Raw genomic sequence first — 27,810 nt, forward strand, 5'->3', positions numbered from 1 at the left:
CCAAGGCAAGAATAACAGCGTGTTGGTTTTGTTTGGACGCATTTAGTAACAACGTTTCCATAGGTCAAGTTTCTGCAGTTGCCGCACGGACGTCGGAATGAGAAGAATGCCTCAATAATGCTCTTCCTACGTATCGGTGCTTATGCAACCGCATTGGAGTCGCGGTACGTTGCGTACAGGATGCAGCAACGCCCTCAAATGGGAACTTTTTGATCTCCCCTTATATAGGAGACCCAGATTGCAACCAACTCGGCACGATATGGTAACTATCCTCGGCCATAATAGAATGTGTTATAATTACATCAACCACTGCCTGCATCTGGTCCATGGAGAAGCCCTCGTCCCCGAAGTAGAAGCGCTCCAGCTGTTCCGCTGCACGAGTCCGCTGTTCCTCCGTGGGCAGCGGTAGCTGGGAGCCGATCAGCGCCGTGAAGTTCTCCTTCATATCGGCTTGCCCCGCTTCTGTTAGCAATCGAGAGTCTGTAACACACAAACAGCTCTCCAGTAACAGCCAGCTTCTGCGAGAATGACACCGCTACAATTCCAGGTAAGGTGCACCTAAGGCTTTCTGCTGGCTAATGAAACGTACACCACGATTTCACGTCTGTTATAGGACACGATAGTATGTCGTACTTATCATCAGCTGACGTTCGCAACAAATCTCTCATCTGCGTACAGGGAGATAGGATACGCCTATACTCACACCGTTTAATGTTATGATGACTGAAAAATTTCAATGGTCAAACCTCTAGGTCTATGTTTCTTGGTAATTAATCACACTTCTATCCATTAAAATGGCAACACCGTGATGATGGCATGCAACTAACGTCAGACTGGCAAGTCGTATATTAGCTGCTTGGTACGCAAATGGAAAACCTTTCACCGCAACTGATTCTAAGGTAAGGTAGCTGACGGCTGCTGTGGCGAAATGGGGACTGACAGCTATTACGTTTAGACTCGTTGCTTGAGGCGAAGACACCCAGGTGCTCAAAAATAGTTCAAATAGCTCTAAGCACTAGTGGTCTTAACATCTGAGGTCATCAGCCCCTATAACATAGAACTACTTAAAACTAACTAACCTAACGACATCACACACATACATGCCCGAGGCAGGATTCGAACCTGCGACCGTAGCAGCAGCGCGGTTCCGGACTGTAGCGCCTAGAATCGCTCGGCCACAGCGGCCGGCAACAAATGGTTGTCAACGACGTTGGAGGATAGCTTCGTGTAAATGCGTGTAAATGCATCATGTAAATGCGTGTGACCTATAATTACTTCCAACCAAAAGTACAGTTTTTGTTGGAGTGGTCTACTGCATCTTGTGCTTAAAAGTGGGGTTTACTCAGATGAAAGTTCTGTACGAAATAAAACAAGGATTCCACTGGACCTCGGGGCCTTCTTCAGTTTCAGCTATTTTAGCTGTTTTTCTGCGCCACTGACACAAATATCCATATCACTCATCTTTGGAAATCTTACTCCTGGATCATTCTTGTGAATTCGCATTAAAAAACTGGGTTCAGGGTTTCTGTTTTGGTTTGCTACACTCAGTTTCTGTTCCCGTGTCATGTATGAATATGTGAACACTTTCTCTGGTGTCAGTAACAGCCTTTAATATTATCTGAATTTGCCAAGATTTGTGAGAGGTGCTTCGGTAATATTCTGCCACGGTAGCCTTTGAAAGGTTCACATACCGACAATTTTACAGCCAAATGCTTTGCTTTACACCTGTTGTGTAGTAGTCACTTTATCTGCGCAGAGACTGTGACTTAAAGGCCCATGACGAACTGTTAAACTAGGTACATATCCATCCATCAAGTCTGTTTGTTGCTGTTACACACTGCATGTTTCCCTTGTGAGTGCCTTTTGTAAATAATTATCGTACGTAATTTTCACAGAAAGCTTTCAGTAATACTTAGCAAAAGTCTAATCACATCGATTACTGACAAAACAGTAATTTTTGCAATGGATTATTTGCTGATTCATGGGACTTCCAGTAATGTCAGTATAATTGTGAAACATGGGCACGAGTGAGCTGAGGTGGTTCCTGCATCTCACATGTAGCTCCAATTTATTTATCGGTGGATCTGAATTTGCGTACTGCGACGATTACAGCAAATGTTGGAAGCCGTAGTGACGGCAGCAGTGTGGCAGAATTATAATCGGCCGCCTCGGCAGGGCAGGACGCAAATGCTAACAGACGTTTCTGTTTCTTACATAACGCATAACACGATAGTGTCACAAACACCATCCTTCAAATTCGTTTTCCGAACGAGACGCTAATTTGCAGTAGGAGTTTGGAACACAAATCGAAAAAAAGATCTATTTCACAGTCGGCACGCATTCAGAAAATATCGTTCTTACGCAACGCAACTATCTCTTTATTCCCATTAAGTAATGAGCGCTATCGACAACGAATCTCAAATTCATTCCATATTTCTAGATTTCTAGAAGGCCTTTGATACCTTTCCTCAAAAGTGTCTTGTAATCAAATTGCGTGCCTATGGACTATTGAGTCAGACGTACGATTGGAGTTGTTTTCTGTCGAAAAGGTCACAAAAAATGGTTCAAATGGCTCTGAGCACTATGGGACTTAACATCTGTGGTCATCAGTCCCCTATAACTTGGAACTACTTAAACCTAACTAACCTAAGGACATCACACACATCCATGCCCGGGGCAGGATGCGAACCTGCGACCGGAAAAGGTCACAAGTAGAAGTAACTGACGGCAAGCCATCGAATAAAACAAAAGTGATTTCTGGCTTTACCCAAAGAAGAGTTACAGGGCCTCTGCTGTTCGGAATCTACATAAATAGTTTAAGAGACAATCTGAGCATTTACAGACTTGTAAAGTCATCACAAAATAAAAACTAACTGGAAAAATATTTCGACAGATTATCTGTATGGTGCGAATTGTGGCAATGGACACTAAATAATGAAAAGTATGAGGTCATTCACATGAGTATTGAAATGAATCCGTTAAATTTCAGTTGTACGACAAATCACAAAAATCTAAAGGCTGTCAATACAACTAAATAACTGGAGATAACAATTACGAGCAGCATAAATTCGAACATCCACACAGATAAAAGAGGACCAAAGATCACGTTTTATTACTTTATTGCACTTAGAACATGCAACAAATCAACTAAAGAGAGTGCCTGCTGTACTATTGTCCGTCCTCTGCTCGAGTATTGCTGTGCGGTATAATGTCCTTACCATGTAAGGTTGACGGAGAACATCGAAAAACATCAAAGAAGGGCGACTCGAAAGATAATGGAAAGGATGCCGCGGGTATGACACTCGAGTTCCAATAGCAGTCATTTAAACAAACGTCGTTTTTCGTTGCGCTGAGATCTTTCCACAAAAGTCTCCACTTTTCTTCTCCGAATGTGAAAATATTTTGTTCACGCACACCTCATAGGGAGAAATGACTAACTTAACAAAATAAAATAAATCAGAGCTTACTCTATACTATTTAAATGTTGGTTTATCTTGTGTGTTGTTCGAGAGTGAGACGGTAGAGAAACACTGTGAAAGTGGTTCGATGTATCTTCTGCCATGCCATTACGTGTGAATTGCAGAGTAGTCATGTAAACGTAGTAGATATACACTCCTGGAAATTGAAATAAGAACACCGTGAATTCATTGTCCCAGGAAGGGGAAACTTTATTGACACATTCCTGGGGTCAGATACATCACATGATCACACTGACAGAACCACAGGCACATAGACACAGGCAACAGAGCATGCACAATGTCGGCACTAGTACAGTGTATATCCACCTTTCGCAGCAATGCAGGCTGCTATTCTCCCATGGAGACGATCGTAGAGATGCTGGATGTAGTCCTGTGGAACAGCTTGCCATGCCATTTCCACCTGGCGCCTCAGTTGGACCAGCGTTCGTGCTGGACGTGCAGACCGCGTGAGACGACGCTTCATCCAGTCCAAAGCATGCTCAATGGGGGACAGATCCGGAGATCTTGCTGGCCAGGGTAGTTGACTTACACCTTCTAGAGCACGTTAGGTGGCACGGGATACATGCGGACGTGCATTGTCCTGTTGGAACAACAAGTTCCCTTGCCGGTCTAGGAATGGTAGAACGATGGGTTCGATGACGGTTTGGATGTACCGTGCACTATTCAGTGTCCCCTCGGCGATCACCAGAGGTGTACGGCCAGTGTAGGAGATTGCTCCCCACACCATGATGCCGGGTGTTGGCCCTGTGTGCCTCGGTCGTATGCAGTCCTGATGGTGGCGCTCACCTGCACAGCGCCAAACACGCATACGACCATCATTGGCACCAAGGCAGAAGCGACTCTCATCGCTGAAGACGACACGTCTCCATTTGTCCCTCCATTCACGCCTGTCGCGACACCACTGGAGGCGGGCTGCACGATGTTGGGGCGTGAGCGGAAGACGGCCTAACGGTGCATAACGGTGTGCGGGACCGTAGCCCAGCTACTGTGGAGACCTCACGCCCCACGTGTTGAGCAATTCGGCGGTACGTCCACCCGGCCTCCCGCATGCCCACTATACGACCTCGCTCAAAGTCCGTCAACTGCACATACGGTTCACGACCACGCTGTCGCGGCATGCTGCCAGTGTTAAAGACTGCGATGGAGCTCCGTATGCCACGGCAAACTGGCCGACACTGACGGCGGCGGTGCACAAATGCTGCGCAGCTAGCGCCATTCGACGGCCAACACCGCGGTTCCTGGTGTGTCCGCTGTGCCGTGCGTGTGATCATTGCTTGTACAGCCCTCTCGCAGTGTCCGGAGCAAGTATGGTGGGTCTGACACACCGGTGTCAAAGTGTTCTTTTTTCCATTTCCAGGAGTGTTGAAACTTGCTGCGTTATTTATTCTTATAGCAAAATGTCGATGGCGTTATTCCTGACTACTGGAGTGTTAATCATTTAAACATGAAAGCAGGTAAAATAGACGTTTATTGATCGCTTTACTGCAGTGGTGCTACTGTAAAGGCCACATGAAGCGGCGGTACACTACGGTGTTTCGCGCTTAAATTGGTCCTCGCCCGCTATGTCAAACCCATACACTATTTATCACATCACTTTCAGCCACAGTAGAAGCCACAGCAACCACAGCGTTTCGTGGTCGGTTAGAGGTAAAAGAATGGCTAAATACAGCGCGCGCGTATCTAGCTGTAAGTTAATACTCGAAATTGCGTTTTTACCTACGGAGACATTGAAGCTTCTCTTAATGGTATACATACTTTTTGAGATGTTATTTGATAGTTCATAAACCAATGATTGCAATAATATGAACGACGATGCGTTTCAACAGTGGCGCGTGGGCTATCGTTTGGATATTTAGCCTACCTTTCTTCATGGAAGTAGTGAATGACGTTTACGATGCGATTTTCCTTGACAAGAAGCCTGAAGTTGCCTTCAAAACACAGGAAGCAATGTCACTTTTCTACACTCATAAAATTCAAATTATTGGCATGTCACAAAGAAAAAGTAAATGTGATTTCTGGCAGATGAACTGCCACTAAAAAGGGATGTTGTAAACCGAAGTACACCACAAGAGCGGGATGACGATGGTAGTGCACACAGGAAGTGAAAGAAAATATGTTGGGAAATGAACGTTTTGTGAAAAATTCACCGAGTACCTTATCATTTCGTTAAATTCTATATCAGTTCTAGCGACCAACAGACGTCAGTGAAAATCAATCACTATATTACTGTAGGGCATCCGTTAGTGGACGATGACTAAATCCACTTGTCTTACTGCCAAGACGGTATTGACGTATACTCATCACGATGGCTAAATCTAATGGTCTTACTACCACGACCACTGCTGAAGAAGACTCTGACAACAGTTTTGGAAATGTATGTTTTGTTTCAACTGCAGGCCGCGATCAGTCATAGTATTATTGCGTGAGTACGTGGCATCCCAGCCAGCCGCATCGCCCACGCCCACTGTCATCTGACGAACCAGGTTTATTTATATTCGAGCTAAAGAGCAGTTTCAGACTTCAACGGCTAATATGCTTGGCGTAATATGAACGAGTGAATAAGGTTTGTACTATAATGTGCTGTATTCACACATTCTAAGGCATAGACCCACATGACGTTGAATTTACCTGCATACCAAAAAGGACAAATAGAACGATTTTCAAATTGAACCTATAACAAAAGTTGCAAGTGAGTCACATGATTGAAAGTGATGGAAGTGGAGTCAGATTTTGTTACGTACTGAAGAGTCCGATAACTCCTTCTCCGGAAGTGACGCCCAGTATGATGGGCACCTGGTTGTAGCTGCCGGCCCTGATGGTGTCAACTGGAGGCTCGGTGATCACTGCAGAGTCTGATGCTGGCTCCACGACTGGCGCGAAAGCTATCGGCCCTGGGCACCACTTCTCCTGCATAGTGAAATCAGAGTTAATGATAGTACAACATATGTTAGCGATTCGTGTCTCCAAATAATATTCACCGTAACTATACTCAAATTATCACTTGGACACAATTTTCCTAAATTAAAATGGAAAGACGTATGGTTATACAGGATGTTACAGCGCTACGAGAACTAGATTACAGCTCTGTGTGTGCGAGGCAAGCTTGAAAAAGAGAGAAAGCAGGTCGGCAGACTGTGATGTTGCAGACGCTTTCCTACCCCCATTAGCGCCATTATATGGTGGAAAGGGAAGCGTGGTAGCGTATTGTTGATCTGCAGGGTCAGTGGCAATATACAGCGTGAGGCAATAAGATATAGGCCGAAACATGACATAGAGTTGTCAGATACTGGAATAACTAAGCACAGAATGAAAAATGCCTCTATCATAGGACAAAAAATGTGAATAATTCGTGGGAAGAGTTAGGGATGCAAAAGAAGCGAACTAGTGTAGCGTTGCTATTGCGGAGCCGAAAAAAAAGGTATTTTTTTTTGAAAAATGTAGAAAAAGTGAATATTTTGGTGGGCCACTTGACAACAGAATCAGGGATTTATTATACTATTAAAATAACATGCGATCGTTCATTTCTTTTACTTTACATTTGTGTCATAACTTTAGGCCATCAGGCGTGTACTATTGAGTGTATATTGATGTGTGTCAGGCGAAAATTACTAATATTACACTAGCTTTTGGACATATCTGGCAGTTTTGGAGACATTTAAATCAAAACATCTTGACATATATGTACTTTGTTCCTTGTTAGTATTAACACCCTTGACATGTAACACAAAGCATCATGTCCAGTACAAATTATGTTACGTCATCTGACATGGCACATGACATCATGTCATCCAACACAGCATTTGACATGTCATGCAATAGGCCACATGGTGTCTTCAATCTAAGAATGCATGCTTTCCCACTCTGGGATACTTCCTATTACAGAAGTACACCCACTCCCACATACTTCCTGTTATAAGTGTATCGCACTCTCTAGCAGCACACAAATTCGTGTCTTTTTGTTTTTACACCTCTGATCATATATGTAATAGGGGGTTTCTATGGGGGAGAAATTGTCCCCTTGGGGAAAAAAACTCCCCCCATACATAAAGCAAAAAATGGAACAAATCTACGCCCAGAAATTACATTCCCCCAGAAAAACTTTTTAAGCTATCACTTTTATGCTCTTCAGCCATACGATATTATGTACTGATTACTATGACTGGCCAATGTTCTGGATTTCTGGGCACATGATCAGAGACTTAAGCCTATAACTTGCAAGATTGAGGTGTGCAAAAATCTTGCAGCTAAGAGAGCTCACTGTGTTGAGGGAAATAGTGTTAAACTCGTAAAAAAGCGCGAATATGTCAAGGTTTTTCATTCTGGTTACCGGCTGACGCTCTGTCATAATTTTGACATTAGCCCGCCATACCTTGCAACTGATGTAGATTTTTGTTGACCCTGGCGATGCGTGATTCGTTATAGATTTTCTATTGTCTTTCAGTCTTGTGCCAACGGTTAAAGCTTTCAGAAAACAATAGGACGACCGTTGATTACATGTATTTGTCTACCTTTTTACAGAATTTGAACCGATTCACACGAATTTGAAATGTTGAAGTGACGTGCTTCAAAAACCTTGCAGAAAAACGTGTTGGCGCGCGTAAAAAATCACAAAAAATGTACTTTTTACACTTAAAATCCGATTGAAGCTAGAATTTTGAAATTGACTTTTCAATTTTATCGCAATAATTATTCAATCAGTATATTGAGGAAGCTGTGAAGGAAACAACAGAAAAATTCGGAGTAGGTATTAAAATCCATGGAGAAGAAATAAAAACTTTGAAGTTTGCCGTTGACATTGTAATTATGTCAGAGACAGGAAAGGACTTGGAAGAGCAGTTGAACGGAATGGCCAGTGTATTGAAAGGAGGATGTAAGATGAACATCAACAAAAGAAAAACGAGGAGAATGGGATGTAGTCGAATTAAGTCGGGTGATGCTGAGGGAATTATATTAGGAAAGAGACAGTAAAAGTATTAAAGGAGTTTTGCTATTTGCTGAGCAAAGTAACTGATGATGGTCGAAGTAGAGAGGATATAAAATGTAGACTGGCAACGGTAAGGAAAGCGTTTCTGAAGAAGAGAAATTTGTTAACATCGAGTATAGATTTAAGTCTATGGAAGCCGTTTCTGAAAGTATTTGTATGGAGTGTAGCCATGTATGGAGGTCAAACATGGACGATAAATAGTTTGGACAAGAATAGAATACAAGCTTTCGAAATGTGGTGCTACAGAAGAATGCTGAAGCTTAGATGGGTAGATCATATAACTAATGGGAAGGTATTGAATAGAATTGGCGAGAAGATGAGTTTGTGGCATAACTTAACTAGAAGAAGGGATCGGTTGGTAGCACATGTTCTGAGGCATCAAAGGATCACCAATGTAGTGTTGGAGAGCAGCGTGGTGAAAAAATCATAGAGGGAGGCCAAGAGATGAGTACACTAAGCATATTCAGAAGGATGTAGGTTGCAGTAAGTACTGGGAGATGAAGAAGCTTGCACAGGATAGAGTAGTATGGAGAGCTGCATCAAACCAGACTGAAGACCACAACAACAACAATGTGTTTTATTTATTTGATTCACTTTTAACCGTTTCCGGACGTTCAGTTCACGTTAGAACTAATCTTGCGTGATATGTCTAGCTCGAATTGAAACCATTTTATGTCGAGAACGGATAAATATTACTGGACAAAAAATTTCGTTTTGCCTTTCTTCATTTATCTACCTTCGTGTCAAGTTTGATCCGATTCGTATATGTTTAAAATATAGAAGTGGCGCACTTAAAAAGCTACCGAGAAGAAGTGGGCTACATTTAGCTCGACATTTAATCATCGTTTCTTGACAACGGTTAACGATTGTTGGATGATAAAAGTTCGTTTGACTTGATCCATTTATCTGCCTCCGTGCATAATTTGAACCGATTCGTGTAAGTTTGATGTGTAGAGACGACTGGCTTAAAAAACATCCCATAAAAACATGTTTCTTGAATGTTTCTGCACGGAAAATCCACACGGTACACATACAAATGGTGGCATTAGCTGAGCATTAATTTCAGAGCAACTAAAACGTTTTACGAAATGAATTAACTAATTTGCAAAATTTGCTTGGGCGTCAGTTCCTGTTCGCCGTTCAAACCTTGCTTAATATACTGAACACAGCTACAGTGAGACAAATGTTCGAATGGCTGTACAAACAGCCGCTGGTCCGGGCTAAATTAGTCCACTAACCTATCTCAAATATGAACCGAACAAGAAATCATACCCTCCCTCCCCCTCCCCCCCCCCCCCCCCCACCTCCCCGTCCCAGACAGTGATTCTGTTCGCGGTCTTTTCAGACATATTAGTCACAGGGCGCATGAAATTGAGACTTAAAAATTACCAGTTTTGGTATGAGAAAATGCGGCAGGTCGATGAATCTCAGCCATCTCATAACATATAAGGCAGAGAATTTAGAGATAAATTTCGAAAGTCTTCTGCTGGAGGATATTTTGCTACTATACGTAATGTGACGCATATGAACGGCTGATCGAAAATCATTCAAGATTTTAGTAATGCGTATAAGCAACAGGAGTCAACATCACATGTCAAATTTAGCCTCAAATGCACATCAGTTGCAGTGTCTTATTCAGATATCATTTTAAAATGGATATATATGTCTGACATCGGCTGCAATAGAATAAAAGAGGTTAAATTTTTCATGAAGTGTTATTGTAAGGAGCTGCAGTTTCCCAAACTAGAAAAAACGGTTATTACAGTCAGGTGGAGTCATTGCTGGTAGGCGCTTTCTGTAGTCTGACCTGGTCACTGACATGCATGCAGCCATCAGTTACAGAGACTGCGTTTCGCCACGAGCAGTATGGATGTTGCCCAACAGTCGATTCTTGCAACACACGACCTGCACAGCACCTGTTAATGAGATTCACCAAAACATTCGTGTAAATGTCTACCTGGAACTGTTCTATCCGGTTCAAAGTAATAACTGTCACCCAGGGAATTGACTCTGAGGCTGTTATTAATACAATGATTTTAATATTTTTTTGATCAAGCTTAGATTCTTTATAGAAAGAGGTTAACTGTCTATGAATATTTTTTCCAAAGAGCTACTAAATCAGTTTTGCAATTAATTAACGTACTGTGGAAATTAAAACAATTAAGATATAGATTTACTATAAATAAAAACCTTTAAGTGATACATTTAATCCTGTCATTTGATACTGATTTCAAATACTGTATTCATTTGTAATTTTTATATTTAACAAATGTAATATAATCCAATCAATTCTTAGCAGGATCGTTAGGCGTAAATAGTCATGTACACATTAATACACTTCAGATGTAATTCCACATTGTATTCCACAGACCACAGGAATTTCCTATTAGAGTCTTTGCAGAATAAGCTTGCTTTTGATTATCACTTTTAGTGCTCACAAATGGTTGAAGATATCCAGGAAAGTATTCCAATAATTCCAGTTACTCTTTCATTTCATTTATACGTTTTAGTTAGGTAGGTTAGGCATGTTACATGCAAAATATGAGATGCAATAAAAAAAATTCAGACTACGACAGGACCAAAGAGGAAAAAAACTGTCTAATTTTGGGCATTCTGCTTATCTTTTAACACTAACGAATGTCTTATACACGCTAACGACACACAACAAAGGAATTATTCTGATGGGACGTAAATAGGTATATATGATATACAAATACTGAGGTACATGAACAGATGTACAAATTGTTATAATTTCAGAAAAAATTGGATGATACATTCAAGAGAAGAGTCTTCACGATCTGACTAAGTCAATAATGCGTTGGTCAACCTGTGGCCCGCAAGAAAGTAGTTACTCGGTCTGGCATTGATTGACAGTGTTGTTGGATGTCCTCCTGGGAGATATCGTGCCAAATTCTGTCCAACCGTCGTGTTGGATCGTCTACGATGGTCATCGGAGCTTAGTTCGATGCGGGACTGATCGCCGATGACAATCCTACTCCAGTCAATGAGATTCCAGGCAGAACATCTTCAAACACTTTGTCAGCTAAAACAGAGCCGTATGATGTGTGGGTTCAGCTATTCTGATTTGTGTTTTCCGTCGCTGTAGAAATCGATTTAAACGTAGGAAATATGGAGATCGCGCAGGTGCAGGTGGAGCTGCCGAATAATGACGTCAACGCCAATAGCCCCGTCCTCGACTGACGGATCGAGAAATTGTGACCTTGTTACCAAACACGGGCAACGCAGCAGACACACGTCACTCGGAATACTATGCTCGCAGTTACTGTTAGGACTGATCATTACACGACTGCCTACTTGTGGGAAATTCAGCGAAGGGCGTGGTTAAAACTTCATACTCCTGATATCTCTACGCTGCAAGTACTATATTCTTCCGACTTTATGCGACGATTATGGCATTCTTTCCGACACTGTGGATACCAGGAATTTGTTTTTGGCTGAATATTTCAGGTGTAATTAGGTGATGAAATTACACAGAAAATATGTTACGCACTAACAACTGGAGCACTTACGAAATCAGAGAGAGCGATATTGGCGTCACCGGCGAGGTCTGAGTAGTTGGCGGCGCGAAGGAAGGCAGCCAGCCGCGCGTCGTCGTCGTCAGTGTGGTTATCGCTCTGCGCCTGGAAGCCGAGCGCCTCCGCCATCCGGTACGCCCTCTCGCGGGGTTTCTCTGTCAGTGCCCAGGAGGTCGTCGCTACTCCACTCTCCATGATCACCCCGCTGAAGAGACCTGCCGAGAAAGTTAACCTTTGGCATTAGAGCTAAACCGCTCCCACAATGTCCGAATTCCGAATACAATTATTTATCTACAGTGATATACTGATTGTATAGCACATTCGTAAAAAGAAAATAAAGTGTCAAGCCATTATTCTGACACACATTCCGACATTTAGGGAACGACACTCTTCCATATTGTAAGATTGGGTTGTGGTGTCTGTTCTTTCGAACACGCCCAAAAGAACTGACACCACGCATTCATATAAATGATTCGCCTCGATGGGCAGGAATCTTCCACCTGCAGTGCGGATGCACAATTACGTTAAACCTCCTGCGAGATCTCAAACTAGCGAGCATGGAGGACATATACGGAGACTGCGGTAGGTGGGGCAGGTTGGGAGTGAGATTTGGCCGGGGAGCGTGCCGAGGTAGTTGGAGCTTTTGTGACAAATACTGTGTCTCTGTACCGCAGTGCGTAACGCAGCTGCCTAGTAAGTAGGAGACCAGGGTTTGAGTCCTGGTCTAACATGTGCTTTTACTCGTTGCCGCTGATTCCGCACAAAGCCCTGACCACACTATTTCCTTCCTTTTCCTTTCCTTTCATCCTCCTCACTCTTAATTTACACAACATGTTCCAGATTGACTACATGAGATAACGCTTTAAAATGAAATTAGTATCGAGGCAGCAATTTCGCCCAAATACCTACAGTTTGCGAGTAGTAAGCTTCCACATCAACTACAATAAGGAGGTACCTTAAACCCCTCCCCTCAGCATTCACTATAAATGATCTAGGGCGGGGCCGCACAAACACGGAAAACCGCACGCGTGCAAAGCGAGGTGCAGCGAGTGCCTGCACAGTGCATCTGTTCAACTCGGCATCCTTCGCCTCAACTCGGCTTGCTAGGTGAGGCCGACGCTGTGCGCTGCCGAATGCGCTGCCAGACGGCTTAGTCAACATTGGAATACGTAAGCGCAAGACTATTACCGGAATAATGGAACCATCTGCTCCAAAAAAAAAAAAAAAAAAAAAAAAAAAAAAAAAAAAAAAAAAAAAAAAAGGGAAAATTGTCGAAAATCGATTTAAACCGGAATGGGAACTGTCCTACTTTTTTGTGCGTTGTGACGATAAAGCCAAATGTCTAATCTGAGGTACACTAATTACGTGTGTCAGAAAATCGTCTATTGAAAGGCACTACAGCAAATTGCATTCAGAAAAGTGTAGTGATATTACAGGGGATGCCAGAGAGGAAGAATTACGGAAGTTGCAAACTCTGGCAGAAGAGAATTCTCTACCTACAAACGAGGATTGTTGCAAGTACTGTAGCATGTATATTTTGGATAAAGGTAATGCGAAAAGAAATAACATTTGTTTGGATTCCTTAGTTTTCGTTTTCGCATAAATTATTTCTAACATATCTTTTTTTTCTCTACTTTATGGTGAAGAAGATGAGCGGTGTTGCGAAAATACTCTCAGACCTAGTTACAAAGGTGCTCTACGTTTAGCAAGAACTGAAAGGCCATTTATGGACGGGCCATTAATAAAAAACATTATGTTGCACGTTTTAGAGACAATGAATCCCACATTAGCTCCCGCGTACAGCGGAATACCACTTTCCAGAATGACAATACATCGGAGAACCAACGACATTGTTGAGAATTTGCATGAACAACTGCCATCCAAAATTGAAAACTTCCTAGTGTACTCCATCGCGCTTGATGAGTCCACGGATATTAACGACACGGCTCAGTTAGCAATATTTTTGCGTGGCGTGGACGACGACCTACATGTAACGGAAGAGCTCCTGGATGTGATTTCGTTGAAGGACACTGTTACAGGGGTGGATGTTTTAGCAGCTGTTGAAATGGCAGCTGAAGGAATAGGACTCCCTTGGGAAAAGCTGTTTTCCGTAACCACAGACGGGGCACCAGCAATGTGCGGTAAAGCAAAAGGGTTTATTGGCCTACTGCGGAAAAAACTTAACATGCCGAATTTACCTTCCGTTCATTGCTTTGCACACCAAGAGGCTCTTTGTGCGAAAGTTATCGGTCTTCAAGATGTGATGAAGATAGTGGTGTGTATCGTGAACTACATTCGTTCTCATGGACTCACTCATCGTCAATGCAAAGAATTTTTGATTTCCTTTGAAGAGGAGTATCCAGATATTCCCTCCTACGCTGAGGTGCGCTGGCTGAACAAAGGGAAAGTGATTTACCCAATTTTTCGACTACGCCACACTGTGGCTCAGTTTTTGGAGACCAAGGACGTCCGGAGCCACTTTTTCATGACCCTGAATGGGTAGTTGATTTAGGATTTTTAGCAAACATTATGGCTCACATAAAGGATTTAAGCCTGATACTCCAAAACGAAAACAATATCATCAACGATATGATCAGCAAAATAAACGCTTTCCAGTATAAACTGGAACTCCTCAAAAACAACCTTTCAGAGAAAAATGCCCAACACTTTCCTGAACTAGGTAAGCGAGATATAAATTGTACCTTTATTAAAACAGCCTGATTTTTATAACCGCTCTAATGAAAACGGTACTATGTTTTTGTTTGACAGTATCTGTGCAGGATGGAGCGCGCTTTGAAAAATACGTCGAGGTGCTACAATCCCTTGAAAATGCGTTTAACGACCGATTCCAGGTAATGTGCCGGTATATGACATACAGCTAAATAAAGGAGATTGCGTTACATATGCAAGTGTAACATTGCATTAAAACCAGTAGTACACATTACATATTTATTAAAATCTATCGCATTTTAGTACTTCGAAACAACGGCTTACATTACTTTCATTTATTAACATTGGCTTTGTTATTGTTTCAGAAAATTACCTATCTGCAGCCAATTCTCGATTTTTTTGTGAAACCTCTTTCGATGGATATTGAAAGTGCGCCTTCAGATTTACACTTCGAACTAATTGACTTGCAAAACGATGTTCACCGAAAGGATGTGTTTTACAATACATGACAATGACTTTCCCAGTAGCGTTACTCATGGTGAGAAAATTCTCTTCGCTGATGACAGCAATATTATAGTCACTGAGAGAACAAGAGAACTCCTTACCGAGAAAGCAAATGAAACTCTCAAGGAAGTTTACGATTGGTCAATAAGCAACAAATTGACATTAAACATAAAAAAAACTAATGCCATGAACTTCAGTTTGAAGAGGAAAAATGACAATGTTAAATTAAATGTAGATGGCACCTCTATAGACTGTGTAACAAATGCAAAATTTCTAGGAATGAATATTGACTCTCAGCTGAAGTGGTGCGAACACACAAAGGTACTTGCAAACAGAATGTCATCAGCATGTTATGCCCTTGGAATTCTATCATCTGTGTGTAACATGCAGTGTCTTTTAGTTACATATTATTCATATGTACACTCAATTCTTAGCTATGGCATTCTTTTTTGGGGAACAAATCCACAAAATATGAACACAATTTTCAAACTCCAGAAAAGAGCCATAAGAATAATAACCAGAAATAGTAGTCGAGCTCATTGTAAAGATCTGTTCAAAACACTGGGAATTTTAACTGCTCCATGTGAACACATTTACCAGTCAGTTGTACACATCAAAAGTAACATTGGCAATTACTGCACAAACAGCTCTGTCCATGACCATGCAACAAGAGATAGACTCAACTTACATTTACCAAGAAAAAATAAACATAAAACTCAAAACAGCATTTTCTACCAAGGAATAAAACTGTACAATAAATTACCAAAAGAGATTAAAGAAATTTCAAAAATACACTTATTTAAGAAGGCAGCTAAAAAGTACCTGTTATGCAATACATTTTATACATTGAAGGATTACTTAGATAAAGCAGAGTAGGGGTTTGATAAAAAAAATGTTATACAAACAAATAATAATAATAATGATGATTATAATACATCCAATATTCCACATAACACCTTCACTTTATTATTTTTCTTCTTTTTTCCTTTCTAGAGACACTCTCCCCTCAAGCTATGCATAGCACAATACTAACACCTCTTCCTCTTTCTGAGCTCAACATCTCACTCATTATGAAGGGATGCTGACTCAGTTTTTCAGGATAGCAAATGGGAACTTGCAGTACAGAAAATGGCCCAAGGATCACCTGTGTGTGTGTGTGTGTGTGTGTGTGTGTGTGTGTGTGTGTGTGTGTGTGTGTGTGTGTATGTAGTGAGTGAAGTGTTATGAAACAATGTGTGTATAGTGTGTGCAGTGACTGATAGTGAAATATGAGTGAATAGTGTGGCATTACATTATTTAATGAGTTATTTGTAAATAAATTATTGTATACCAGGAGTAAAATCTAATGATTGTCTCTAACTAGAAGTCTGTAAATATATGTGTATACGAATTAGCTTATTGTAAATTGATCTAAGCTTGTAAATACTTTGACATGTCCTATATCCTTGTAAAAAGAGATCTACGGATGAATAAAACTACTACTACTACTACTAAAAGGTTTGCTCCAATTCTATCAGAATTTGGCGAAGAAAGAATTTCTCAAGTTACACAGAGAAGCAGCGAAGATTATTTCTATGTATGGTTCCACTTGTATATGTGAAAGGTTTTTTTCTGTTTCGTCTTGTACAAAAACTAGATTGCGTGCGAGTTTTTCTAATTGTAATTTAAAAAATTCTCTCAGAATTGCTGTCAGCCAATCTCTTGTTCCAGATCTTAGTAGCATAATTGCAAATAAAATAAAGAGCACATAAGAAGATACATTTATGTTGAAACCAAATTTAAAACTGTTACCATTACATTTATTATATAAATCTCTTTTGTACCGGTACAGCAAACTAAGCTCTCCACCTAGTGTACATTAGTATTTGGCAATGACGAGACAACCGGGTAAAAGCTTTGTAACAGGTCGAGACAGGCGGCGCGAGTGACACAAGCTAAGGAAGTGAGAGGCAGCGCTGTTGCGCAAAGCCGAGGAGTGGGAGGGTCTGCACCGTCGTCTACATAGCGCAGCCATCTTCTGCACTCTGCACTGTGTGATGCACCGGTGCATGCACCTTGTGCGGCCCTGATCTAGGGCAATTATGCAAATCCTAAACTACAGTAACTAGACGTGAAATGATCCCGTGGTCCCAATACACGCGCATACGAGAACATATGATGCCTTTTTCACTCAGTATAACAGCTCGTTTCATTTCGAGAGATAGTGTCCTCAGATTGTACCACCAAGAGGTGGTTTGGATAGGTTACTCATTTACGAAGGGCGTGACACAGCTCGAGCCTGGAAAGTGGTGTGCTTTGTGGCAGGAGGCGTCCAAGAGAGCCGAAGCACAACAACACAATGAAGATATTCAACATTGTAGTACCTGGCTAGGAAAGTCTGAAAGTTACTAATTTCTTTTCAATGGCCTTAGCACGATACAAGCAAAAGTAATACTGTGAAGATTACAGAGTGATGTTATGAAAGTGATTTATGGTAGTGGTGAATTAACATCACATCTGTTAAGTGTGAAGCGCTCGAGACTAGTTACAGTGAAAACAACTTGGACGCTCTACGACAGAAAAGAGTAAGAAACTGTGAAAGGCACCGGAGTTTGCTTAGTTTACTTCAGAAGTTTTCATAAGCATGAGGTTAATCTGTCCAAGGAGTGAGCTTTAAGATGCACCTTCAAAGGGGAAACCAAGGACTGGCGAGTACGAGAAGATAAAACTACAATCATCAACCAATAATTGTGGATAAATGAGATAATTTATAATTTACGACATGCTACGCAATGGGCCTTGAGTATCCAGTGTCACGTGGGACCCTACCTCCATGCAGCGAGAGTAGGACAGGCCAGTATTTCACAACTTTTAATTGAAAACCGCATTCCAACTTTGTATTCCTTCGAGATATCGAACACGTGATTACTCGGCGCTCCACCGTGGTCGTGCAGCGAACTACGGTAGTACACTGCGACCGTCATGCAGACTGGAGCAGAGCGCGGTTCTAAACATTATAATACTTCCACATTGTTTAGTACCTGCACACCTACCTATCATTTGCAGAACAGTGGAGCAAGTGGACTATGAATGTTGCAGCCAAACAAGAAAAAATAGCAATGATTCTGATTTATGGAAATCACGCCGAACGTTTTCCAGAGAAAGCAGTCTCTCGTTAGTTCTCTTACAAGGTTGTGAAAGCCTTTGTGTATGATGGCAGCGTACAGACCAGCAGAAGGAAACGTCTTACAGGAGAAGCTAATGAAATAACTGCAGTGCTTCACAACTGTCAAGATAAGAGCCCGGCAATTACACTGCGATTCCGGTATGTCCGTAGGTAGGAATCATCTATACCCCGAGTGGGGTCTTTCCCACTCATCGCTAATAGGGTGCCTACGGGACGCTCCGTTCTCTGAATCCTATTCAACAATTTCAAACAAATAACATTAGTAGGTTTATTTCCAGAAAGCGAACTGAAAATATTTAACTTCCTTTACAGCAAATGTCGCTAGAGAGAGGCGACGTGAAAACATAATATTTCTTGCTATACACAGAGACTAAGGAAACACTCGATACTGACAGCGTAGCACTAATCACGTTGCACACTCGGGCTGATCTTGTGCGGCCGAAGCTAACAGCAGGTGCGTTTACATGCAGCTGTTGTAGGGGGCTCGCCTGGCGCTGCACTCCGCGCACCATTGGCCGCCGACTCTTCTCTGCCTTCTCTGGTCTTTCGTTTCACATCTTCGTTCCGGCGTTTGTGGTTACGCCGGAACACACCGTGTCACTGCATCAATAACTTCATGGCGCCGATTTCCATAACCGGGTAGTGTTTTGCGAATGGGCACGTCAACAAATTCAAACTACTCCCGCTTCCTTTGTCGGGGTACTAATTTCCGATGAGTCTACATTCACAAACCATGGTAGCGTTAAGCGGCATAACTGGACTGTGGACAATTCCCAGCGGTTACGGCAAGTTGGCCAGCAACATACTTGGTCGGTTAACGTATCGTGTGACATCATGAGGAACAAACTCACGGGACCACAACTTTTTGACTGCACACAAATATCGAATTTTTTGTGACAGGAACTATCGGCACTACTGAAGGATGTCACCATGGACGTTCGACAGCGTGTATGGTTTCAGCTTGATGATTTCCCGGCGCATTACGCAACTGAAGAACGTTAGGTATTAGATCGTGTTTACACTGGTCGATGGATCGGCAGATGTGGCCCTATTACTTGGCCCACAGGGTCTTCATTCTACGTGCATGTTTAAAAGGTATGGTGTACCAAAAAGTGCCAACAGGCCGTGAAGACATGGTTGACGGCATCAGAACGCTTGTGCTGACTTTCCCGCAGATATGCTTCAATCCTGTGTATGGTCATTTGGAAAGCGGATCACTAAGTATATTGAAGTTGGCGGTACTACGTTTGTACCCTTACTCTAACTGGAAAAGTAAAGTAGCGTTCGCCCCGAGCCACGATCACAGTCTAGCGTTGAGTAGTTGCCTGTTCGATGCATCGAAGGAATACAACGTTGCGAATGGGGCTTACAATTAGAAATGATGAAATGCTGGCATGTCCTAACCTTGCAACAAGGAGGTGGGGTCCCACGTGTCATTGAGTATTCAAGGGCCATTGAGTAGCATGTCGTAAATTACGACTGTGTACCCATATCTATTACTCCGATTACGGCCCCATCTGTGGTGAATGAAGCGAAGGAAACGATTCAAACAAAACGGATGTAGCTTTTGCCGTTGCATTAAAAATCAGGAGCGCCCACTAAAAAGTTCAAAGTTGCCCCCCGCCACCAACGCACGGTGTGGGGTGGGGGTTTCGAGTATAGTATCATTGGATGTTCCTCTCCGAGACAAACAAATAGGAATTATAACTTTTTTTTTGATCCGATGTACAGTTTTTGAGATATTTCAAAGTATTCAGTTAAAATAAACACACTGTACTACCATGCCACGTTATAAAACTAGGAAATCTGAAACATTAAAATAACCGACATACCTGGACGCATTCGTCGGTTGGCCATGGAGAATCTCAGTTCCATCAGCATATTAACAGACTGCATAAAAACAGTGCAGTTCACTCTAGAACAAGAAAGTAACGGTGCTCTTCGGCCCCTGAAAATCCATAGAATTCGCAATGGCAAACAAGAACCCAAGGCCTGCCGGGAAACCACCTAGCAAGCCGTACTTGTACGCTAAATCCCACCATCATGTGACTCATATTTTACACTCGCCAACCCCCCGAAGCCACCGCATCAGTGCGAAAAATAGTTGCAAACAAGAACTGAAAGAGGCAACGGATACGACAGTAAAACAATAAGATCTACAAGCTTCAAGGGGAAGACAGGTACAGAAAATGAAATAATAGAACTGCTCCCAGTGGTTCACTATGTGGTCCAGAGCGTTGTTGTGGAGGCGCAACCAGGAGGCTGAATCTCAGTATTAGGGTCAAATCCGTTGAATTCTCGCCCAGAAAGGATGGAGAACCCAAAAAACTTGATGCTGGCTCAGTGCTCCATTGCCGTTTTCCGACGGATGTTGGACACGTGCTATTAGATTCGTGGCAGTACTTCGGTTGCAATGAAGCTAGAACAAGTTCTACATGGCTGTTGTTGAAACTTCAAGGATCGTAATGCCACAACTCTCCACTAGGTAGCATTGAAGTCTGGAATTTCACACAAGCAGTCCTCACGGAAAAGGGACACACTGCTTACAATTCTTTTCTTCGTAACTAATTCTTGGGGAACAACACCGCATGCTCCCCCCTCCCACGGAAGCTCGACGCTCATTCCTAGTTGGCTACCAATTAGTAGCAAACTGTGTTATCTATGAATAGTCTACCATTTATCCCATCACTCTCTCCTAGTACACACCAGTAGTATTTCAGGCCCAATAAAATTTTAAGAAATGTGACGTCGGTGGTGTTATGAAACGTTCAAAAATGCGATATATTGAAGCATCCATTCATAGCTCGTCTTTACCTAAAGAAGGTTGCTGCAAAATAACCGAATGTCAGCCACTTTAGTATTTCATTGTTTTATGTATTTCATAAGAGGTGACGTCAGTACATCTAGAAGGTTTTAATGTAATGCTCCAAAGGGGTTGCAAAGAAGTAAAGAACCTGAAAGATGTGCATTAATTTCTCAAACATGCTAATACATCTAATTTCCTTATGTTCTTTATCGGTGTTCTAATTCCTAAACGAATACACACAGCTTTTGCTCTTGACAGTTTAATGAATGCTCACCGCCAGCCACCGGCGAGAGGAAGAGGTGTGACGTGGAGGCGCCACCCGCGCTCTCCCCAAAGATGACGACCTTGCTGGGGTCCCCGCCGAAGGCCGCGATGTTCACCTGCACCCATTGCAAAGACAGCACCTGGTCTTTGAGGCCCGCGTTGCCTGGGATGTCGGTGTTCTGCAGGCTCAGGAAACCTGCCACACGCCGACACGAAATTACCAAATACGATTTCTTGAAACATGTGGACTGTTAGACGTAATCGCCTCGTTTATCGTACATACAAACGCCTTAACATTCAGTGTCTAATTTTTTTGTTATGAGACAAAGTGTCTAACATAATGTATGTTGTGTATGGCTTCACACACAATGGTAAGGAGACGTGGGCTACAGAGTGGTGCGGCGACTGCCATCGTAGGAAAGCTGGCAGGAGCAGAAATAATTAGCGAACAAGTTAACACAGCAAACAGGTGATATATTTTACTTGTATTTCTCCAAGCGAATCAAGGCTTGTTAGGACTAATGCAGCAAGGATTAGAAACAGCTCAAACAATAGCAACTAGGATGTGGCTCGCTGTATTAGCATGAACGGTAGCGTAAGGATGAGGCTTAAAGTGCAAATGGGTTGAGTGGCTGCCGCTGGTCATCTTGTACTTCTACAGCAGAGGGCTCTCGTAATCTAGAGCTGCTGGAGGCATGGCTCAGCGGTTATGCACCATTGGATCCTCCAGATGCCGCGAGACCTCTGTCGGCGTCTAATGGAAACTTGCAATTCCGTTATCAAATGTAGAACGTCAGTGAGGTGCTATCGATGTGTGATATCACAATACATAAAATTCTGCAGATAGTCATAGAAGTTTCATTGGGATATCCGAGAAAAAACTGATGTACTGAACCATCAATTTCTTAAATACGTTGCCTGACAAAAAAATTGAAGTACACTGAAAGAGTGGAAGAAACAAAATGAAACCTCTCAAGTCGGGAGGGAATATAGTGTTATTTCAGTGATTACAAAATTGTGTCAAATTTAGGAAGAACTTGGCAGTATAGCGTTGTGCTCTCTCTGGTCTTTGCTCATGCACTGACTTGGTTAGAAAGTGTGTCGTATGACCTTTGTATGTTTTGCAGAGATAAAATGGCCATCAACTGTTGCAATTCATTCTACATATCCTGAATAAGGACACCGCGACTGAGTCGACATCTGGCCTGGTCCCACACATGTGGTTTTTGGGACAGAGCTGTGGATCCTACTGGCCACATGAGCACATCTACATCACGCAGTCAGTTCTTAGAGACACGTTTTATATTTCGAGGAGTATTATACTGTCGAAAAATTGCACCAAGAAACTTGTGTAAGAGGTAACACAAAAGGACGCAGGATGCATGTGACGTGAATTTGTGCCATTAGTGTTTCCGCAATCATTATTAGCAATGGTACTAAGTGCCTCCCTGCACCATCACCGCAGGAGTAACACTTGCTGTGCTTCCCTAAAACAACGGAAGAATGGGAGCTGCCCAAGCTCACCACTGTACTTGCCGACCATGATCATGCTGATTTTGCAGATCCACAGTAGGACACTTTCTTCAGCAGTCCATGTTTCCAGGTCACCACACCATTGCACCGACGTTGTGTTAATGGTGTTGCGGTGTTAATGGCAGTCTACACATGGTCCAGTAACTCCGTAGTGGGGGAGCTGCTAGTTTTCGACCAATGGTGCGCAATGAAACAGAATGTTGCCGGGAGCCGATTACATGTTCTCGATGGCAGGCGCACATGTGAAGATGTTACGGTGTGGAAAGCGTACAATATGGCGATCCTCCTTTGTGGTGATTAGACGTGGTCGACCAGAACTTTGAAGATATGTGTGCCTGACCTCGAGTTCCTAGGCAAGCCAACGTTGGGCCAGTGTGACATTAGAATACCTAAAAAAATCTGGATATTATTCGATAGGAGCATCTGGCCGAATGGCAGCCCACAGCGAGACCCCTCTGAAACTCTGTCACATGCTGATAACGCTTTCTCATATGAGTATGCGGCGTTTTCGTGTTCTTCACAGTAATTACTTAATGTCGGACCATGTTAACGGCCCTTGTATGCTCTAACAGACTAGGCAACGATACTAAACACGTACAACAGTAAAGTACTTTGTGGCCATTCTGTCTGTCACTTGTCTGCTCATTCATATGCAATTCTAATCATTTCACTGCCCGCCGAGGAAGTGCATGTGTACGAAATTGTATTGACATGTCTTCTAGGTCTTTCACTTCTTTTTCTCAGACAGTGCAGACAGTGTGCATTGCTTAAACGCTACGGACACAGTAACACAGTAAGGGACCCCCTAAAGCTCAGAGTTAGCTTCGAATTTCCAGAAAGAACTGAAAAAGCGCGGTGCTTACATGTGGCATATGAATAAATCGTCTCTGGAAATAGATAAAAATCAATCTTTTGTTTAAAATTTATCTTCACAGCAGAAATGTCGGTGGATTCAGAAGCGTGCATATCACAGGGAGGTTAGAGATTCTCTGGCCTCTGCTCGTTCATATGCATTCTTAGATTCTCTACAATACTGCCTTCTACAACTGTGTTACGTTCTTCAGGACGAAAGGTGTTTGTTTTGGCATGCTTGCTATTGGCTATTTCTCGGAAGTTTCTGCGTTACCTTTCATCGCCTGGACACAGAATCACGACTCGATGTCGGCTGGTGCACCCTGAAGTCTCGGTACGAGTGCCTAGGCTACGTCAGGGTACAAGTACATCAGAAGTATACGGAGAAATGTAGTTTTCTTACCAAACGGCGATAGCATAGTGCGATCTCCGGTGTAAATGGTTTTGTTTTGTTGCGGTCTTCAGTCCAAATGCCGGTTTGATGCAGCAGTCGACACAAGTTTATGGTGTGGAACTTTCTTTCTCCCTACATAAGAATAGCAACCTACATCTATTTCAACCTGTTTACTTCAGTCAAGCCTTAGGTTCCTTCTACAATCTTTACCCCTCGTGCTTCCTACCATTACCAAATTGATAATTCAGCATCAGCGCCAGGCTGCACCGTACCAACCGAGGTCATATTCTAGGCAGTTAAGGCTATAAACTGCTTTTGTTCCCAATTCTGTCCTCTAACTCTTTACTAGTTATTCTATCACACATTTAGCATATTTTAGTAGAACCAAATGTTAAAAACTTAGTTTCTCTTCTTGTCTGAACTGTGGATCGTCCACGTACCACTTACGCAGAAGACAACAATACATCTAAATACCTTCATAAAATTGTTCCATATACTTAAACTTACATTTGATGTTAACAAATTTCTCTTTCTGGTACGAGTTTCTTTCTACCACCAGTCTGCATCTTACGCAGTCTCTACCTTGGCCTGAGTCAATTATTTTGCTGCCCAAATAGTAAAACTCATTGAAATCTAAGTCCTTCAGCGTCGCCTGATTTAACACGAGTACATTCAATCCCTTTTTTTTTTTTTTAGCTTTGCTGATATTCATCTTACAATATCTTTTCAAGAAACCGTTCCTCTAAACTATTCTTAAAGCCTTTTGCCGTTTCTGATAGAACCACAATGCAGTTGGTAAATATAAAAGGTGTAATTTCTTCTGTCTGGGGTTAAATTCCTTTCCGAATCCCTCCTCGGTTTCCTTTACCGCTTATTCAATGTAAAGACTGTATAGCAGCGAGAATTGGCCAAAACCGTGGCTCCCTGCATTATCAACGATTGATTTTCTTCATGTCTCCGACTCTGATAACTGCAGTTTTACTTCTGCATAAATTGCAGGTAACTCTTCTCTCCCTGTATTTTATCACTGCTGCCTTCGCAGTTTCAAAGGATGCGTTCCAGTCAACAGTTCCCGAATCTTTTGCTAAACCTCTGCTATACGCGTAGGTTTGCCTTTCAATGTATTCTAGGGAAATCCGTCAGTACTGCTTCGCGTTTCCTTACACGTTTTTCAGAATCCAAACTGGTCTTCCATGAGGGCAGATATTGACAATAATTCCATTTTTGTGCAAAAAAGTTTGTGTCAGTGTTTTACCGCCATGGCTTATCGAACTGATGGTTCGGTAATATTCCAATAATTGCGTTCTTCCAAACAGTAATAGCTTTTCTTACAAATAGATTGTAATATTTAAATTTTGATAGCGATATGATTTGCTTCGGCATCAAACCAGGCAATAAATGGCTAACAGATTTATGTATATACTATCAAAATTTAACGCCTAAATTGTCACTTCACTCCATAAAAGCGCAAACGAAAGGATTAACTCACCAAGAGCACCGAGACGATAGGTGGTTGTCACCAATACAACGCCCTTCTCCACAAAATAGTCTGGAGTGCCGCTGGAAGACGACCCACCTACGAAGGCACCGCCATGGATGTAAACCATGACGGGGAAAAGACCGCTCTACGTAGCCGGCACGTACACATTGAGGTAGAGGCAGTCTTCGGAGCCAGCAGCAGGCAGAGAGAGCCGAGAGCCGATGGCTGGGCACACTTCTCCGCGAAGGACAGCGCGTCTCGAACTCCGGACCAGGAGGTCACAGGCTGCGGGGCCTGCGAACGTCAACACACGAGGCAAGGAGTGGCTCAAATTACGTATGTCTAATGGGAGATGCGTTTTTGCAAAAATTGCGGTATTAATTGACTAAAATATCGAAAAGCAAGAAAAGTTCGACGTCTTTTCACTTTTTTTTTTTTTTTTTTTTTTTTTTTTTTTTTTTTTTTTTTTTTTTTTTCCAAGCGTTGAATTGTGGACTCCAGGCTGTCGCTTAAATCAGATCACACAGCTTACAGATTGCGGTAAAGATATATTTATTTTCAAGCGATAGTGGCGAAGCAAGACATACCGATGAGCCAAAACGTTACGACCACCTGCTTAGGACACTGACAGAAAAAAATAACACCAAGAAGAAGTTATGCGACATAACGAAAGTTAGTAGACGTGTTTCTACATATGAAAGTTGGTGTCTATTTTAACACGACAGTGTATTTTAAAGGGAAGAGAGACCTTATTCAGTCACAAACACGCGACCGCAGACGCACAGGCGGCGGTTGGGATCGGGCCAAATCGGTGTTGACAAATTAGCTAGTCAGGAGCACGTGGAGGGCCAGTTTCACACTATGCTCCACAGATGGGGTTATCTCAGCACTTCCATTGCCCGCTAGGGCGACCCAGTGAATCGGAACAGCCGTCCGTTGGGCAGCAAAATGACTCCTCGTTTCTCATGACCGTGTTTCACGTCGAGTGCAAAATTAAAGCTTACCCCAGAATTAATAAAGACTGAGCCATGTCTATCACTGATAAGCCAATAACCTCATTTGAAGAGGAAAATTACGCGTTTTAGAATTTTCCTTCGATAGCTGCATTAGTTTATAAGATATGGCAAGTTAAATGTTATGAATAATGCCTGAAATGTAAAAGTGAATGTCTCGGCAACGCATTATGCAATTGCGACAAACGAGGTGTCTATGGTTACATCACGTAGAACTGTATTGGACTGTGATAGTCGATTCGCTGAAATTATTAACACATTTAAATGAGCGACTGAAAAGTGGACTTCACGCAACTGAAAACAGCTTTTCTTACTAAATAAACAGAGAAACATTAAAACTAGTGACGATACCGTAAACTTGACATATATACCAGGTTAACTAATGTTTAATTTAAATTGTTTCTGAATACTTACACTTATAAATCCGGAAATAGAGGAAAACTATAGAAATTGTTGTTTATAAACAAACTATGGCAGATAAAAGAAAATTGATAATATATCTCGGAAAATTTCCTTGTGATTTGATGTATCATATGTGTATAAATGGTTAAATTAAGAGTTTCAGCAATTTTCATGTTTAGTGCTTTAACTGACTTCAGTGGCGCCTGACCCATGTTTCCTGGTTGAACAGCGCCGTTTTAGGAGTCCAGCATCGGTCGCCTCTGCAGACGGTCAGACTGTGTTAGGAGGATGTTTCATCACATAAGCTGTGAAATAGCTGCTAGTTCGCATGTGTAAATTATTCAGAGTTCCTACTTTCTGACACAGAAATTTTTTGTCATTTGATGAACTTGGTGTTTTTCGGGTCGCGTGTAAACAAGATGCGTTTGTAAGGTTTCAGTATGTAGCCGTTGTGGAATTTATAGTTGAGATACGGCGGAAATTTAATAGTTTTCTAAAGATAACTCCAGCAATTAATATTAGTTTATTAAACCGCCTCCAAGATCTTAAGAAATTGAGTCAGGCTCTCACAGTAATTTATTGTGAAGTGTGACTTTCGATTTTTCTATCTTCTTATTAAAAATTAACTCGAATTTGTGAAACTTGAAAAAATACGGGGGTTTGTACATGATTTTTGCGTAGCAAATCCTGCCTGAATTTCTATTAAATACTTTTGCGGAACACTGGA

At 42.1% G+C, this 27,810-nt stretch overlaps 1 pseudogene; it reads right to left on the reverse strand.

Moving 5' to 3' along the window:
* Positions 1–220: 220 nt before the first annotated feature.
* LOC126282381 (venom carboxylesterase-6-like) lies at positions 221–27,295 on the reverse strand (annotated as a pseudogene).
* Between the last annotated feature and the right edge of the window lie 515 nt (positions 27,296–27,810).

This window comes from Schistocerca gregaria, chromosome 7 (genome assembly GCF_023897955.1).
Source record: "Schistocerca gregaria isolate iqSchGreg1 chromosome 7, iqSchGreg1.2, whole genome shotgun sequence".
Lineage (NCBI taxonomy): Eukaryota > Metazoa > Arthropoda > Insecta > Orthoptera > Acrididae > Schistocerca > Schistocerca gregaria.